This window comes from Serinus canaria, chromosome Z (assembly GCF_022539315.1).
Source record: "Serinus canaria isolate serCan28SL12 chromosome Z, serCan2020, whole genome shotgun sequence".
Lineage (NCBI taxonomy): Eukaryota > Metazoa > Chordata > Aves > Passeriformes > Fringillidae > Serinus > Serinus canaria.
In genome coordinates this window covers 682,957-697,482 of record NC_066343.1, presented here as the reverse complement: position 1 = coordinate 697,482, position 14,526 = coordinate 682,957, and the positions used below count along the sequence as shown (strand labels likewise).

The 14,526-nt window shown below is 33.4% G+C and overlaps 1 protein-coding gene across 10 annotated transcripts in view; it reads left to right on the top strand.

Annotated features, from left to right (window-relative positions):
* MEF2C (myocyte enhancer factor 2C) overlaps positions 1-14,526 on the top strand; it is a 133,233-nt gene that overhangs the window by 19,817 nt on the left and 98,890 nt on the right. The window contains exon 2 of one of the 10 annotated variants that reach the window (XM_050986517.1): positions 5,904-6,116. The exons of the other annotated variants lie outside the window; for them this stretch is intronic. The gene's annotated coding sequence lies outside the window, so the exon portion shown is untranslated. The remainder of the gene's footprint in view (positions 1-5,903; positions 6,117-14,526) is intronic. 10 annotated transcript variants of the gene reach the window in all.

The following is a 14,526-nucleotide window of genomic DNA, read 5'->3' as shown; positions in this document are numbered from 1 at the left end:
GAGGAAAGCTAACATGCTTAGAATTTTCTGATATATTTTCTGATAGAATTTTCTGATATATTACATTGCAACTTGCATTGTGAAGAGAAAGGAAATGTGGAAGAAAAATAGAGGGAAGCATAGCAAAAAAGAATCTGTGTCATTTCCAGTGTAGCACTGATACACTTGAATACTGCCAAACAGAACCCCACCCAGCTTTTTTTTCCTTTTCTTTCTTTTTACTTTTTTGTTTGTTTGTTTGTTGGTTTTTTTTTGGGGGGGGGTGTTGGGGTTTTTTTGTTTGGTTTTTTTTCTTTTTTTTTTTTTTTTTTTTTTTGTTTAAACCACTACATTTAGATTGCAGAGATCTAAATTACAACCTACACTTGTGCTATCTGATTTAGAACAATTTCTGGACAAATTGTCTGAGAATTATTTTAGTCCTATATGGAAAACACTGGCACAATATGGATTCAGTAATCACACCAGTGAGATCAGATAGGCTATGCCCTATTTGTAATCCCCTGAACAGATGTTTTAGCAGTCACCTGCTGCAGCAGGGTAGATGTACTTATTTCTGCCTTCTGGCACTTTCCCCAATATTGGAAGCCTGTAAGAGCTCGAGTGAAGAGAGCTCCAGAGATCTTGGCCAGTACAGCTGGTCCTGGAAGTCAGTCAGTGTCTGCTTCCTTCATTAAGCTAACCATAAGGCAGCCCACAGATTAAGGACAGAACTGAACAGATGGCATACAGCTCTCCTGCCTTCTTTTCCAGGTTATAAAGCTGATATGAAACTTAGATTCAAATCTAACAAGTCTTATCTCACTCTTATTTCTTCATATGTATAATTGATTAAATGAAGTTTATAATAAAAATTATTAACCAAATACCAGTGCAGGAATTCACCTTAAATATTACCATCTCTTATTTTTCATGCTGTAATCTCAAAGTCTAAGTGAACTGAATTAGAAACAACATTATTTATGTTTGCTTTTATAGATATAGGGCACATGCCACTTGTGGAAACCATGCTCAGTTAAATTTCACTATTTACTTTTAAATTGTCGATCAATAGCTGTTAGCAAAGTATGTACAAAGGGCAAGGAGGGCTTGTGAAATTGTTTATAAACCACATCAGAACAAGTCAATAAATTGCAGAACATTATCCACATGGAACATTAATTTTAGTAATATAAAAAACCAAGTAACAGATTAGCATGTGCTATTTCTGTGATTTTTGAATAAAATTCTTCCCCCAGTAAAAAAATTCAATATGACATTATATTTGAAATAATAGTGCATTTTTAAACCAGATTGTTAAGATATTGTTGGATTATCAGAGAAATTACAATGTTTCAGAACCTATTCGCCCTGTAAGAAGTTTGCCTGCAGCACTTTTCATTTAAAAATTCAAAATGGACTTCTCAATGAACACTGTTTTAAATATTTTCATTGGAGTTGGGTGGAAAAGCTGCCCCTAAAATGGGGGCTAGGAGGGGAGGGCACTGTAGACAAACAACAGGACACTGAAGTTCTGTGACCATCCTGTAATGCTGGCCCATTGTCCCCTTCAGCCTGGCATTTTAGCCTCACAATTTTACTGCCAAGAACTCCATTTTGATGTTCATATCCCATGGGAATGCATAGGCAACTACTTTAAAAATGCTAATATTCTGGGGATATTCTGTGAAACCAGCAGGAGACAGTATGTTCTCTAGATTTAGCTTAAGGACTGCTTTAATTCTGTCCATCAGTGTCCTGAATGTGTTTCTGCTTATGCTGAGTATGATAAGTGGGAGAATAGCAATAGAGGAGGATGGCTTTTAGGGAGGTTAGAAGAATGTGGATGTGGTCTATTTGTTAAGATGGGATGCAATGAAGAAGAGTTAGTCATGTTAGTCAAACTTAAAACCTTAATCTTGCAGAATTTTTTCACTAAAATATCCTGTAGAAGTGTATATAATTAATCTTGCTGTGAATAATCTTTAATTATTGTGGACATAGGGCAGTGGTCCTACTGATTGTTGATTGAAAGAGGTTGTAAATCTTTAAGGAAAGATCTTTGGAACAGTATTTGATGAGACAAATTTGATTTGATTTTGTGAACAGAATCTTGGAGAAATCATCAGTTTTCCCATCATCCTGTTTATGTATATCAGATGGACATATAGCAGAAGAATGAGAAAAAAAAATCCATGTTATGACCCCAGTGCATCTATGAAATATGTGAATTTGGATTACTTAATAATCTTCTTCATGATGTATTTTTTATTTCAGAATACTGAGCCAGAAAATGCATAACTTTACCCAAAAATTATTAACTTTATCCAAAACAAACACAGACAAATTTTAGAAATTATAAATATGACCATAAATGTTGCTAAGAGTCTATGTGCTGGTAGGGTACATAGACTAAAACTAAAACAAATGTCATTCATGTTCTTGAGTACACACATTTAAAAAACTATAACCCAGGCTAGTACTCTTCATTATATGATGTGATGTGTACTTAACAATTAGAAATAATGTAAATTTATGTTCAAAATGAGTATCAATGTGTGGAAAATAATTTGGAAAAAATAAGTGGAAAAAGTCTTCCAGTTTATTCTTAAAACGTGATGAAATGATTTCCAAGCTACCTAATTGAAGCAAACTTACCATAATTATAGCTGTATCTTTGGTAGGTAGAAATCTGCATATTTTCACAGGAAAAACAACAGGATCTGGTGTTTCCATTTTATTGTTGATGCTGCCATAAAAAAGATTTTGCATAAGATAGAAAGACAAGAATGATCTTCTACATTTCCTGTGATATTAGCATACAAGTTGGACTAATATTTTTGTAGGTTTTCCAAAAATGGTTATTGGCAAAGCAAAATGAAAATCTATTTTCCATACATGTTCCGGTACTTAAATCCTCATTGAGAACCTTGCATTTCGTTCAGTTACGCTTCCAGTAGGTAGTATCACACTGAGTGGTGGCATGCAAATAGTAATCTAGAAAACATCCTTACTGGGTGCTATCTTTTCTAGAATTTCATATTTTTTAAAATTGCATGAGAGGTGACACAGTGGTGATAGGCATAATGCAAATCATTATGACAGATAAAAAGCAAGCAATAGAAAAATTACTATTTTTGCATCATGTTTTTAATGCTGTTAGGATTGTTTCCCTATGTTTCTAATAATGTAGTAATACACATCACTGAGGGTGCAAGGATTTCTCAATGGAGGCAGGGTGTGTTTTTATTTAACTTTTTTTTTAATCAATATATAACAGTAAGAAGCAATATGCCATGCAATAGAGGCATGACAAAAAAAAGGGAGACATTCTGCTCTATTTTTAGGAGCAGTATTTGTCTCCTATTTGGACAAATTATTTTCTTGAGCTGCTTTCTGTTACAAATCTCTAAAAGTCACCACTGTAAAACAGTAGCACTCTGTTCTACCACATTTTTGTGTACGTGATTACAAGCAAACCTCTCATGAGACCATCACTTCATTGACTACTCCAACAGCACACTTCTACAGATTTCTGATAAAAAGTAATTTTGAGACTAGTTGGGAAGAAAGTATTTGTTCGCCCCTTTTGCTTTACTGTTTTCCAGATGTGATCAGAAAGAGGAAGCTATTCCACTAATGGATCAGAAGATTGCTCTATGAATTAAATACCATTCTAAAAATACAACTCCCATTTTGATAGATATAAATTCAAAATGCAATGTGGATATATTAAAAAGAACTCTTTAAAATCACAAGGAATCTAAAGATGTACAGTTTTGTGAGATTCTGAAGATGGTAATATGTGAAAGAAAGAGTCATCAGCATTCTATTTTCCTATGTTGGTCTACATTCTATTCTTATATGCAGACTAGTTAAATAAATACTCACTCTTTTGTCTGTTCACAAGACCGTTTTCTATGACCATGATCTAAACTAGATATCTAAATCTAAAATACAGGCTTTCTTCTGAAAAGGTGAGCATATGGCACATTCAGTTGCAAAGTGTGCTCCAAATTTTGAAGAAGTTTCTTTAATGCAATAATTGTTAGCACCAAATGTAACCCATCAGTTTCAATTTCCAAAGAGACTAGGGAAGAGAATCCTTCAACATGAATTCCAAAGCCTAAAAATATTTGGAGTATTTTAAAAATGTATGTTTATCCTTAATGTACAATTCAGTAATCATCATCTCCCAAGAGATACATGAACTTTTATTTCAGGCAAGGCATGCAAGGTAAAAAAATTGCAAGTGAAGGGCAGAAGCTGAAAAACAGTATAAAAGTGACTCAGAACCCCCAAGTGTAAGTTGTCAATGGAACTATGAACTTCTGGGGTTTTTCTTCTTTTTTTTTTTTTTTTTTGGTTGGTGGTTGGTTGGTTGGTTGGTTGGTTTTTGTTTGTTTGTTTGGGGTTTTTTTTGTGCAAGTCTGTTATGAAATCCCTGAGTGGAATGACATTACCAACTTTTACTAAAACCTTAAATTTGTGTTGGAACGTGTTCAGAAAATTAGAAATGACTTAAGGCAACATCTAAATGGGAATTTAGGTTTTACTTTGCTGTGTCCAGTTTTCTACTGGAATCCACATCCCAAATTAAATTTATAAATTTTTTACGAACATTAGTTTTATTTTTATGGCAGAAATTCAAGAGTTGAGAAACCTGATTGGAAATACTTCCTACTCTTAACATAGAACAGTTAATAGTAAATTCTGTTTGTTATAGAATATTGTGGGAGAAAGCTAGTCTCAGTTTCCAAATGTGAGCCTGTTGCATTTTTGTTTAGGTAATGAGATAGTCATCAAAGGAACGACTGTAATTGAGTAATTTTTTGCTGGAATGTCAGAGCTCCTTACCTATTGAGTTAGTCTCTCAATCTCTTTTACCTCTCTTACTAAAAAATGCAAGCCTTTCTATGTTTCTGTAATTTAGCTTTCTGTTAAAACTTATAGCTAGTTTAAACAACCAAATCAATGTCATCTTTGCTATTGAATTGTCTAAAAAGTTGGATTTTACTTTATAAAATACAATGTATAAGAAAATAGTTATTTTAATTTTACCTTTGTAATTGCAAGTGCATTTATCTAAATACATAAAACTAGATAATAAATACCTCTGTGACAGTCTTTCATAATTTTTAGCGACCACATTCTTTCATTTGAGTTTGCTTTTGAGCAGATACATACCATGCCTAATGAAGCTCAGAAATCTAGGATAGGAGTTAGAAACGTGAAGAGATGTTTGAATATGAGGACAGTGAGCATGCTGTAAGTGAGTAATGAATTGATTATGGGTTGGCTGAGACAGGAATTATGGCTCCAGGGTGTGCTAAATCTCTCAGGCTACCTCAGAGTGTTTCATAAACCTATAAGAGAAAAAGCAGTTCCAAAATATCCATTTTTTTGCATGTTTTCTCTCATCTTCACACCCAGAGTTTGGGTGGTCTTTTAGGAAAGACCTTGTGGCCTAGCATGCATGAGTCTTCAGCCAGTTTCTTGTACAATTAATGTGCCTGTTGAATATGTGGGTGTGAGTCAAAAGCTGATTTCGTGACCACATTATTATGCTTGAATTAATGAAGAAGAGTTAACTCCAGTTAAAAAGTTGTGTTTTGACTAGTAGTATTTATCCAAGAGCTTGAAGCTGCTCATAAGTTATAAAAACATGCTGCTTTTTCCTTTTCTTTTACTATAATTTGGAAGTTCTGATCTCTTCTCATGAAGAGAACTTACATCAAAATATAATAATGTATTTATTTAAGAGTATTTAAGGCATAAGTAAATATATGACACTATGTCCTTCATGTATTGTACCGTAACTTCACTGACTTGATGACCTCCTAAAAACTGCTTTATATACAGGATACATGCTGTTAATTAATATCCACCTCTTTTTCTCAGTTCCACTCTGACTCTTTTTCCAGACTCATTAGAAACAAAGGTACCATTTGAATAGAACCTTTCAAAAGAAGATCTTCTTATCTTCTCTTCTGGACCACCCTGGGAAGAATGTATAAAGATGTACCACTTCTTTGATCAAGAGCATTATAAGCAGACTTAAGCAGTTTTCTAAGTCCCTCTTGGGTGTACGTGTGTGCTTGCCATTCACACATCCCGAAATGAGATGGAATGTGAAGGTACATTTTATGCTTTTCTAGAGCTGTTCTCAGATTAGGGGAGTATACCTCAGCTTCTGTCTGCTAGATGTTAATTGTATTATGTAACGATCTGTATGGGTTTCATAAAGTCAAAATCATTCAGTTTTTCTAATGTGATTCTGAATTACTTTCAGAGTACTAAATAATCATTGTAGATGGAATATATAAGGGCTGAGACTGCTGGCCTCATGAGACCTCCAGGTGCTCCAGATTACTTAAGGTTCTCAGACCATTAGATGGTGTATGAATCTTCAGTCAGCTGGCAGTCCAATTTTATTCCTGATGTATAAGACAAAAGTGTGTAAAACATCACAACAAAATTCAGAAGGGTTTGTATGTCCTTTTTACTGGAACACCATATTCTTAAAAAAGGGGTGGAGGGAGGGAGGGAGGAGCAAGCTTATTTGGTCTACCTTCAAGTATTTGGTTTATCTTAAATAAACCAAAAGGGAAACAGTATGAATTACTTTACAGCTGAAAATAGATTTTACAGACTCATCAGAATTTCTGAATTCTTTCCTGAGTATGAGCATGCAGTTCTGGTGCCATGATGAGTCAATGGCTGGAGAATGGTTTTTTTCTGTTCCTGAAGATCAGGTTCTCCTGTTATGTGAGAACACATAGTTACCACTCTTTGTGGTGGCAGTTCTATACTGACAGGTGTAACTTGCTGATTCTTTTTAGAGCCATCTTGGGTTCTCAATCCATATATTGAAGTTTCACTTCAATATATGAGAAGATGCAAGCAGCAATAGCAAAGCTGACTCAACCACTATTTATGCTAATTCAACATGTGAGAGGCCCATGTCCTGTAATGCTAGAGTATCAGCAGGTTATTTGTTTTGTATTGATTTTAGGTATAATGCTACTTTTGTCTGAGAGCGTAACTAAGCAGAAGAAGGATATTCTAGAGTCTGTGATGGCAGCTTGCATTTGGGAAGGGTGGAATCAACTCTTACAGAACTTCTTTTAGAGAGCTGTGAGGACTTCACTTTGTTCATGCTTCAATTCCCTGTCTGTAGAGTGAGATGGTTATTTCCCTGAAGCAGATTCTGTGTGACCCAAGCACTATGGTTAACAGTGTCCATATGAGTACCATGGGGAGTAAGCAAGGCAAATGCAGACTATAAATATGTGGTGGCTTTTAGAGAGTTACAGTCTAAAGCAAAGGAACAGACTCTTGGAACTTCACTTTTGCTAGAAATCCATTTTAATTAAAGTTTAGAACTTTCTGCTTCTTTCTGTCCATTTTTCTTCTACTTCTTTAGTGGTTGTGCCAAGGTATCCATGTGTGTTTCTTCCACTGTCATCTGGCTCGTTCCCAGCAGATGCACACAATCTGTTTTGCTGTCATTGACAGGGCTCAGTTTATGAAAAAAATGTGGCAGAACATGCTGCTGTAGTCAGTTATACAGGATTCTCTTTTCTAAGTAACTAAAAAATTAATTCTTTTTTTTTTTTTTTTTACTTATTGTTCAGTCTTGGAGTTTTATCCAGGCTACTTTGCATTGGGTTAAACAGGGTGTTTAGCTTTCTTTTTTAATTCCTACTTTGTAAACTTAATAAATAAATTTACTTTGTAAACTTAATAAAATAAATTTGCCAATTATATGTATATAGAAATCACCACAGAATATTGACAGACCTCAGTTTCAAGTGGCAGCAGTAGTTCTGGACATTCGGGAATAAATGTAGTATTTCTAACTATTTTAGACAATACTATAGTGTTTCTTTTAAATTTTATAATAAAAATACTAATGTTCCAATTTATAAATAATCCTGATCATCCAAAGTCATTCACTCTTAAGTATCCTGCATATATATAAATTATACAAAAGGATTTTGCATACAGGGATAATGTGTTCTTTCTCAAGCAAAGTTGTAGTCAGTAACAGGCTGAGGAGAGACAAATCAGAATTTTTTTTTTTTTTTTTTACTTTATTGCCTGCAGCATAAAAGCTATAAACCTTAGTGTTATCACTTATTGCGATATTTTGGTAACGGGTCTTAACTTAGATTAGGGCCTGTGCATGATGTGGTGCAAATACACATTAATGAAGGGCTCTACCTCTGGCCTTAACAGCATGAACAAAAAGGATAATAAAAAAGACAGTAGATGGAAAGAAATGAAGATTTTTTTACTATTATGAATATTATGCCTTTCTTCCCAGTGTTCAAAAGGAAGACTTGGAGTAAGTAATTAAACTTTAAGGAAGGTATCTAACAAGAAAAACAGTTTATTAGATGATAAGGTGTTCTCACTGTCTTTGCCAACGAAAAAATTAATCACCAGCTCAAATTCTGTGTTCCTTCTTTTCTGATTTCTATCTCTATCCCAATGAAGGCAGGGATGACAACAGCATTTTCCACACTGGGTTATTAAGTTTACAGCATAAGCAATTAAGAAAACACTAATAATAAATATGTATAGGCATTCTACATGTTTATTAAAAAACAAAATTTGTTTTACTATCTTATATTGCCTGTAATTCTTTTATTTTGACCTAAATTTTCCCTTTGAATTGTACTTTGTTCTGATGGGTTGACGGCTCTGGCTTCTTTAATTTTTTTTATTCTACAGCTAAGAGAAAAAATCTTACACAGCCAGAATTTCTATTAATTCCCCCAAATTGAAAACTACTTTAGTGAGCCTAGTCTCTTGGCTGGCTTTGAAATATCTGCATATATACATTAGCATAAATTAAATATATTTAAATAAATTTGATCTGTATTTTTAGGATGTATTTTTAAAGACTATTTCATTTTGGGAAATGCCTTTATATACTTACATCTCTGAATTCACATTGTTGTCCCTCACCTAGTTGCAGATTTTGTATCATTGAGAGATTATTATGTTAAAAAGGCAATATGTTACAGGTAGACTGACATTAACTAGGTAATATGCAACAGTGGTAGACTGATATGAACTAGGCTTGTGGTTTTCTGTAAAATTATTTCTTATGATCATGTACATATATACATATATATATTATATACATATATATATGTATATATATATAATATATATATGTGTGTGTGTACATATATGTATATGTATGTAAGCGCATGTGTGTGTTATTATACAAATATGTATGGTTTTCAAACTATGATTGCATGCTGCTGGGTATGCCTTAAATTGCAAATAAAACTGTCAAAAATTTCTCTTCAGCTAGACGTCATAAAAATAATGAGTTCATAAACATGTGGTGTTCTTTCTCCATATATATATAGTTACTATATAAAATAAAAGTGTAAAATTTTCTGTATTATGGGTTAAAAATCTAGTCTTTTTTAGTGCGGTCTTTATATGTGCTTTTATATATGTTGGCATATTTTGGTATCAAAAAAATAACTGTAAGAATACCAAACCTAATTTCTCTGATTTTATAGACAGGTTGAATTAAAAGATTACTGTAACCCCTGTTTTTCATCATAATATCTTTAATTTGTTTGTATGTTTTTTAAGGAGAGTATTCTTGTATTTTGGAGAGATCTATTACAAGCTAGACCTTCAAAGTTGCTGGAAATAATTTAAAATTTTTAATTAGTTCTAAAATTACTTTAGGATGGGATTTGTTAATGTGGACATTTCTAGGTGACAAATAGCATCAGTGTATCAGTTATCACACATAATGTAAAAAAGCAGACAGAGAAAATAGAGTTGTCAGATGATTACTTTTACTACTTCTATGTCTTGATTGCTAGGCTCAGTTTAACTCCAGAAATATTGTTACGACTTAGCTATTACCCTTTTAAGACTAGAATGCAACACACCTATTAGTTGTTTGGGTAGTGAGAAGTGAAAGGGATAATTTAATACATTTCTAAAAGAGTAGAATTTATATCCTAACCTGAGAATTGATACTTCTCCAAAGTGTCAGGAAAGATGGTAAACACCAAGTGAAAGATTTCAGAATGTAACATTTTCTCATTGTGTCACCTGACAACCTTGACTTTTTTTAATTTAAGCATATGATGGTTTCTTTATTAAAACTAAAACCAAAAGCAAAACAAAACCAAAACCAAAAAACCAAAACAAAACCAAGGAAAACCCTCCCTCCACCCTCCCCCACCAATAACTGTAATTTTAAAAACCTATATAATTAATTGCAGCTTAGTACAAAAATACATAGCTTTTAGATCTAAATGCTAAACGCTAGAATCTCTACACTATTTGCCTGGCATTTTATGATCCTAAATGCAATCTTATATGGTGAAAAAGATGACATTTATACACATCCAAACTGGACAAATTAGATTATATATTCCAAAGCTGAAGACTTTCTATATAGTACTTTATTCTGAATATTAAGCAGTTTCAGATTCTGTTTCAAACATTAGTCCTGATCTCAGCTGTAGATATCAATAAGTAAGAAGATATGAAATAAAGAGGGTGTTTCAGGGTTGGTTTTCCATTTTTCATAGCTGATAACTTTCAATGAAAAAACAAATAAACAAAATCATAAGAGAATCGATCAAATGATTAGCAGTAAAGCAAGAGACTGAGAGCTGCTTTTTTCAGAGGTGCTGCAGCTTTTAATTTACATCAAGATTTGTATTCCATTAATTTTCATCACTACTGAATAGGGACTAGTATTTTCAGTGTCCCAGTAAAGTTTCAGGAATAAACATTGATACTCAAGTGATAGTATGCAGATATCTGTGTATCTTCAGATAAGCAAATATGTAGAACAGTTGGGTATTTTTCCAATGAAAACACTTTCCCGTGCCTTGCCAGTAGCATGGTTCCAATGGGAGAACCACCCTTTCTAGCTGGCTAAAACAGATTTTTTCCCTGTGTAAGGCTTGATGTGGATTTTTCATGAGCAGAAGCAACCTATTTTTGTGATGTGAGCTGGCCTCAAAAATGTATTATTCATAGAGCATGGTTCTTCACCATGCTCTATGAATAGAGCACCAATTACAGCTTGAGCTGGTACTGTCCCTGATTAAAGCACTGTTTGTATGGGAAATTTTTTTCTTTATAAAAATACACATATCATTTTTTAATCTGTTTGCCTGTGGATGCAGGTAAACACATTACTCAAGAAAAAATTATCTTTATATACAGTTTAAGAGAGAAGGGGACTGTCTGGATGGAAACAGAGCTGACCACTAACTCTTACACAGTGCAGGGAATTGCTGTGGTGTACTGTCATGCTACACCTGCCTAAATCTCAGAAGTTGTGTGCATCTATGCAGTGCAAGAGATACCTTACAGATGCTTAATTTTGAATCCCATCACAGTATTCAACTCTAAAAAATGTATGTACAAAAATCAATTATTTGGCCAATTATATTATGGCCTCTGTTTCTCTAACAATATGTAATTGACAAAAATATAGACAATGCTTTAATTATAAATGTATTATTTATACAAAAATAAAAAAAATAAAAAATAAAAAATAAAAAATAAAATACTGTAATTTTGAGGGTCCTTTTCTGAATTATTCTCAAAATTTAAGCATGTTGACAGTGTTAATATGACTGATGATAAAGCAGCTCTTTCATGGTAACACTTCTAAATGATCTTATATTGAGCTTAATTGACAAAGCTATTAATACAATTTTTTTTTTAATTAGCATTGTCATTAGGCTTGCAAATACACTGTCTCCATAACTGTTCCTGGTTTTTATTTCTGTTATCTAAAAAATGTAAACATAAGAATAGCCAGATAGCTTTGCTGTTTTGAACATCTTATAATTCCACTTTCATTTGTTTGAAAACTTAAGTGTGAAACTATCAAATGTAAGTAGGTGAAAACGTAACATATATCTTTCTGATAGATTCTATTGTAGATTCTATTGTGTAGATTCAATTGTGTAGATTCTATTGTGCAGAAAATATGTATTTGATATTATAGACTGAAACCTCTCTCTTCAGTATGTTATTACTAATACTAGTAATGTTATTACTAACACTATTAGTAATTTTTCTTTGAGCAAGAAAGCTCTTGCTCAAGTGCTCAGTGTGTGTCCCAGTTAAAGTGAGGCCTATATCAGTCCCACTGGGCAATTCATGCACTGAAAGATCCTGACATTTTTTTGAATGAGAAGAGCCAGGCATTTCTGGAGCTGGGAAAAGAAACAGTTAATTACAAGAAGGTAAAGCAGATGTTTAAAGAACATGTAATCTCTGATCAACAGGATCACTTTCAAATCTTCAATACTTCCGTAATTTTTATCATGTTTGTCTATATAGGGCATGAAAGGCAGAGAATTTTTCTTTTATTGTGCATAGAGTACACTTCTTGTAAGCAGAAGCTGGGTTATGGACAGAAATATTCTATATATTAAAATGATAAGAAAAAAAAGAAGGCAAAGCAGCAAGTTTGTATCAAAAAGATTTTGCCTACTACAGGTTTCAGTCAGAACTTCTGCACACAGTAGCTTGTCAGAAAACCAGGCAACTGTAGCTATTTCAGCATTATATTAAGCTAATATTTTCCTTCCCTGAATATCCACTGTTATGTAATAACACTGAAAAAATAGTCAACTTGTTTATACAAACTTATCTGAGAGACGTCTTTAAGCAATAAGGCCTGGTGGCTGTGGAAGGTCTTTTTCTGAAAGAATAAAATTTATCTGGTTTTGGTTTCATTGCCTATCTTGCTTAATAGAAAAATATATAAGCAGATTTGTATAGTTCTATTCTGAATTGAAGTGTGAGAAGATATGATTTGAAAGCCATTTCTCTTCCTAAAACTGGACTAGTGGTACAGGCTTTGTTGTACAAGGAAACTTGAGTTACTATCTCCTTAAGCTCCTTCTTCCATTTACTGAAGTCTTGCTAGCACAAGAGAAATTCTTTTCCACAGCATAATATTCACCAAACATGTTCTATTTTCTGGCATCTTGAATTGTGAAATTTTCACATAGCACAGAAAACTTTAGATTCTAAAACCTCAGACAAGAAAGTTTCTTCCTGTCTGTGTGATGCCATAGGTGTTATGCAAGCTTGTACATGCACAAAGCTGATCTACATGAGGTTTCAGTGACACTGTAATATGAATATATTGTGTGTCTGTTTTAAGATAAAGGACCAAATTTTAGTAGAAGACCTGAATTCTTTTCCCATCTGTTTCTGTAGACCTGCTGCATAACTCCAAAAATTCCATTTGAAAATTTCTACTTTTGCTGTGAAACTTCATCAGCATCTATAGGTGATAAGTGAAAAGGAGGGAAAGAAAATTTATTATATACATTATTTTATAATCAGTGTATTTTTTTCAGAAGCTTCAAAAGAAATAACACTTGTCATTTGAGGGCTGCAGCTGTTAGTCTGTTGAGACATAAGAGGAGATGGGCAGATATTGAATTATTCATGAAGGCTATTGCTATAGTTGATGGAAGTTCATCAGCTAATTCCCCCACTCCATTATGAACTTTCTTTCAAATTCAGTCAGGCTACAGGATTACAAGCTGTTACTTTTAAAAATCATGCTACCAGAAGTTTCATAAACTATATCACATAAGGTTTCTCTTTTAAGAAAGTGACTTACTGTTCATTGTGGGCTGAGAGGTGCTTAATTTTTAATACTTTTAATACTAATTTTAGTACTTTTAATACTACTAATTCATGAATAGCGTGAACAATCTTATATTCTTTCAAAATGTAACTTTTACAAAAAATGTTTTAAAAATGCATGTAATAATTTTTTACCTTAATTCAGCTTGATAAACCAAAGTCCCTGACATTTTAATTTAAGTATTTTGTGATTTATGAACACAAGGAGCTTTTGTGTGCTGTAACTTACAACATGTTTTTCAGTTTATAGGCCAATTCAACATGTGTAAATGCAAGAAAATCTCAGTTTGCCCAAGCATGAGGAAATCAAATGCTAATTATCCTGCTTGCATGAGGGAGTTGAAGCAGATGATCTCCAGAGGTCCTTTCCAACCTTAAGTATTCTGGGATTCTGGAAGAAGCCAACAATTTTGTGGTGCAGGCTGTCAGAGTAATGATAAAATGCTGACATTTAAGGTTAGTTTGGCAGACACCAAAATCATGTCATGAAGTGAGTGCTCACGGGTATTGCAGGAATGTTAAATATCAAAGATTTTGTCCCAGTTTGAGCGATAAGGAGCTGGGTGACTCTTGCACAAAGGATTTCACAAATGTAGCTCTTCTTTTCACATAGGCCAGGTGAAAGGGGGAGAATTGTCAGCTATCTCTGCTTTGCCCACAGCAAAAACACAAATCTTACCAGGATGTATTTGTTTTCTCTAGGAGATTTCTTTCTCTTTTTATACACCACTACAATCTGATTTGTGGATTTGAGAGCAGTACAAAATTGCAGTAAAAATTTATTCTCCAGTTCAGCCGGCTCTTCTTTGTGGAGATTTCTGTAGTGAATGAGATTGAAAAATATCTGTTCAGTGGTGTGCT